Source organism: Sus scrofa, chromosome X (assembly GCF_000003025.6).
Source record: "Sus scrofa isolate TJ Tabasco breed Duroc chromosome X, Sscrofa11.1, whole genome shotgun sequence".
Taxonomy (NCBI): Eukaryota; Metazoa; Chordata; class Mammalia; order Artiodactyla; family Suidae; genus Sus; species Sus scrofa.
Window position 1 is genome coordinate 56,207,423 of NC_010461.5, and position 5,071 is coordinate 56,212,493.

Sequence of the window (5,071 nt, forward strand, 5' to 3'; positions counted from 1 at the left end):
CCTCTATTTTCTCCGTGTTTCTAGATGAGCTGTTTCATGAGGTTGCTATGAGAATTAAATGAACAATGGCAGCCACTGTAACAGACTGAAGAATAAGGGGTTTTGTCTGAGCTCATTGGTTACAGTCTGTCCACCAGGAAGGGAAAGGAAATGGACAGTTAGGTATTGGGAACGCTGTTCTGTGCCATTTCCCATAGTACTATTAATACAATGATCCTGCAAAACAGGTAGCACTGCCCCCATTGTGGAGGAGAAAACAGGCCTTCCCAGGGCTGAATGACTTGCTCAAGTTCACATTCTAAGAAGCTGGGTTACGATCATTTTTCCACGTGCTTCCCAATTGCTTGCGCTTTTAGGTATGCATCTTAAAGCGACTTAAAAAGAGGGAGCAGCTTTAAAAATCCAAACCCAAACCGCCACTTACACATTACAGGAGCTCTAGAAATTCCTTCTTAGCTGACTCGCCAAAGAAAAGGTTATGCCAGCCCCCCCCCCCACCCCCGCCATTTCCCCCTCAGCTGGGGGATACGAAGACAGAGGCAGTGAACAAACCCATCTTCCTCCATTTTCCTCCCCAGTACGGGTCTGCCTGACTGCCTGACTGCCCGCTGCTGCCAGAGGAGGAAAAAAAAAACCGCCTTCTCTACTCCCATTGGAACAAGGCGTTTCAGGGTCCTAAAGTGAGCTGGGTTTGGTGCTCCAGGAAGGGAGCATTCAACAGATAATAGTACTGCGTCATAATTCGTACTATGCTTATTTCATATATGCTGCCTATTTCATTCTCACAACTTTCAGGCAGGAAATGATGCCTTCCTTTTGCGAAGAAGGAAGTCAGCTTGGGGAAATACACTGAGTCACTTTCTTCAGTCACAGAGATAATAAATAGACCATGCAAACCTATCAGTGGAGCCAAGATATTTGCCCTCCGTAGCTCTCACATGGAGGCCACTTAGTTATTTGGAAAAGGTGAACGCTGGGCACTATTTCTTTTAATGCCATTATGCAGTGTTTTGTCCTTTCCATTCTTGTTCAGCATCCCCTGTAAGAAAGACAGGGCAGGGGACTGAATGAGCTGATTTCAAGCCCAAGAACTTGGAGTTAAGGGTCATGAGTCTCAATCCTCCGGGCTCTGCCGCTCCCTAGCTGGGGCAGCCAGGGCCACGCAGGTCACCGAGGTCACTGCTGTCATTTAAAACATGAAAAGGGGAAAACCTTTTGGTTGCACCCATGGCACTCGGAAGTTCCTGGGCCAGGGATTGAACCCACGTCGTCACTGCGGTGACAACACTGGATCCTCAACCCATTAGACCAGGGAACTCCTAAAACTTTTGAAAACAAATCCATGTCTCTGTGTCATCTGAATTCCAAAGTCCTCCTCTGCTTACTGTTGGCCACTGATTTGCTCATCAGCTCAATAGACACACTGCACGCAGCAGTGTTGGACACCTGACCATTGTCTCCTTGCAAAACAGCTCCCTCCAACACCTGCACATCATTTCCTCACAGATTGCTTTTAACCCATCCATCCAGGGCACAGTTTAACCTGGCACAGTTCACTCATGCTCCACACCAAGGAGATGGATTCTAATCTCAGCTGTGTCATTTTCAGCCCCTCCCAGAGGCAGACAACATCTGGCCTACTTACCTCACAGGCCAGAGGGAGGAGCAAATGAAATTGAATACAGAAAAGCTCTTTGAACAGTTTTACTTTTTTTGGGGGGGGGCTTTTTAGTGCCATACCTGCGGCATATGGAGGTTCCCAGGATAGGGGTCTAATCAGAAGTACAGCTGCTGGCCTATGCCAGGGCCACAGCAATGCCAGATCTGAGCCGTGTCTGTGACCTACACCACAGCTCACGGCAATGCTGGATCCTTAGCCCACTGAGCGAGGCCAGGGACTGAACCTGCAACCTCATGGTTCCCAGTTGGATTCATTTCCACTGCACCACAGCGGGAACTCCTGAACAGTTTTAAAACATGGCACACAAGTGAGGAGAAAGAGTAATGGGCTGTTTGAAGTTTGGGGACCAGAGGAGGGGCTGAATTTTGTTTTTTATTCCATGTTTCACTACTTTCCCTGCCCCCCTACTGCTTTCTCAATCTATTGTCTATATATCACCACCAGCAAAAAGTTTTGTGAAATGCTTCTCTTTGAATGTAAGAGATGACCAGCACAGGAGAGAATTGTTACATGTCATAGAAATTGAGAACCAGTTTTTACTCATCTGCGCATGAGGCCACCTTTGACAAATGTACATGAAAGGTTGGTAAACAAAGTTTAGATTCCAGTTTATTGTCCCACCTGGCAGTAAACCCCTCAAGAGAGAGTACAACTCAGCAATGACCTAGGCCAACCTCTTCCTGTGTGGTAGCACAAATGAAAAGCTGCCATGTATTGAGCACCTGCTGTATACTAGGAGTTGACATCATTTCTAATCCTTACAACAACAGCCCAAGGTAGATATTATTATTGTTTCAATCTGTGAATAGGGAACTCGAGGCTCCGAGGAGGGATTTCCCAAAGATCTCATAGTGCTGAGTGTGGAGCTGGGCTTGGATTCCAGGTCAGCCTGACTCCAGGGGCCATGGCCTTCCTCCCACACCTCCCGCAGAAGCAGAAAGCACAGGGGTCATGTGAAGGTGGGCAAGACACCTCGCTGGTGCTCTGCTCTGGGGATCACTCCCTCCCCTTTCTCTGTCTGAATTTCAAGCAACAATTCCATCAGCTTTGCCTGTCAGGCCCTTTAAGGGGACATCTGAGACCTGCTCACTAGAGGAACACCTCCACTCAGAAATCTCCCCTTCCTGGGCCCCCACATCCCTCAACCTGCAGAACATTCCTGCTCCCAATGCCAGGCCCACTGACTCTCCCCTTCCAGCCCTAGCTGATCCTGGTACAAGGAAATCTTCATTTTTTTATTTTTTTGGCCTTGCCTATGGCATACGGAGGTTCCAGACCCAGGATCAAACCTGTGCCACAGGAGGGACAATACCGGGTCCTTAACCCACCAGCCACCAGGGGACTCCTGAGAGAAGCCAGGAAATCTTTTATGACTTTTGTCTTTTTAGAGCTGCACCCATGGCATATGGAGGTTCCCAGGCTAGGGGTCCAATTGGAGCTACAGCTGCTGGCCTACTCCACGTACACAGCAATGCCAGATCTGAGCCGCATCCGCGACCTACAGCACAGCTCATGGCAATGCCAAATCCTTAACCCACTGAGTGAGGCCAGGGATCCACCCCACAATTTCATGGTTCCTAGTCGGATCCATTTCCGCTGCGCCACGACGGGAACACCAAACCAGGAAATCTTTTAAACCTCTGCTCCAGCCTCTCACTTAAAGGTTCCTTCACAGCTTCTAAGCCAGTCAAAGCGCCCCTTGATCTCAGGCCATGCGTGCATGAGGCTTGGCAGCCAAGGCTGGGAAAGAGGATTCCTGCCTGGACTCTGAGGCCCTTCCACACCCAGCTGCAGATACCGCCTCTGCTACCCTGGTGCCCTTGTCCCCAGCTCAGAGACATTGAGAGATTGGCAGAAAGACCTGCTTTATAGAACCTATCTTCTCCCTTCCTTGTCGGCCTTCTGCCCATGTGAGCTCTACCCACCTCTAGCTTCCCTGACTGACCACATGTATGCTGATGGCCAGCACTGGCCCTGACCTTTGTGCTGAGCTCCCAGACTCATATCCTATCACCCCCCTCCCACCTCCTTTTGATGAACAAACATAACTCAAATTCAACAGCCTGGCAATGAACCATCACACTCCCCACCCCTCTGGCTCCATCCAAGCTTTTTAGGGCCCCGTGGCCTCCTCAGTGCTCAGCACTGTTTCTGGCTTTCTCCTCCTGACAAAGCCGGCATTCAATGTCTGTGGAATGAATTACTGAATGAATAAGTCCCATCATGAATCACGCTTCTTCATCAGGCAGATTCACAATAATGCAGCCTCTTTCTTTTCATATTCAAACAACTTTACATAAAAGAAAACTCAGAATCCCTTCACCTTAAAGCAGCAAGCCTTTCTCTCTCAGACCTCCTTTCATCCTAGCACTGAACAGCCCACATTTTCACCAAGTGTATTCAATGGAGAGGTCTGCTTTATCCTCTGCTTTGAAAGCTAACCCTATCATATGCTACAGAGTCTGCCCTATAATAATTTTAATGACTTTTAATGACTGCAGATTAGTCTATAAGATTGCCATATAATAGCTTACTTAGCCAGGCCCAGATTTCGAACATTTGGATGGTTTCCAGGTTTTTACTGTTATTTCCTTTATTCATTTAACAAAGCAAATTACCTTATTTGCTTGGCTGCTCATAAAATAGCCTTGGAGGAAGGAGGGTGAGGGGGGGTTGTTAGAGGCCAGGAGTAGGAAGGAGGCTTTCCACTGAATTCCCTACAGTTCCTTTTGAATTTTGAATCATGTGAATATACTGACTATTCAAAAAATATATACACCAAAAGCTTACTGTACACCGAACATCATACTAGAAGCTGGATCTATGTAGAGATGGGGTCTACACTCTCAAACTCACTCCCTAATGTGTGCTCTCCCAGAAGTGGGTACAATGAACCTTGGAAATCCAGAAGAGAGCAAGGTGGAGAATCTCAGAGAATGACATTTTCACTGAACCTTGAAGCATGTGTAGGAATTAGGCTGATAAGAGACCACCGGGGGCAAAGGCCCAAAATAGCAGAGGGCACCTCCTGGTTAGGAAAGGAGGCTGTATCGGGTGTGCTGTGAAAATTATGGGAAATGAGACTTTCAAGAAGGGCTGAAACCAGTATAGAAAGAGCTCTGTGAGTTCCCATTGCGGCTCAGCAGGTTAAAGACCCAACGTTGTCTCTGTGAGGATGCCAGTTCAATCCCTGGACTTGCTCAGTGGGTTAGGGATCAGGCATTGCTGCAAGCAGCTGTGTATGTAGGTCACAGATGGAGCTCCGATTTAGCCCCTAGCCCTGGAATGTCCATATGCCACAGGTGCAGCTGTAAAGAATAATAATAAATAATTAAAATAGAAAGGACTCTAGATGCCAGGCTCTGGGGTTTGAACTTCATCCCAGGGGCC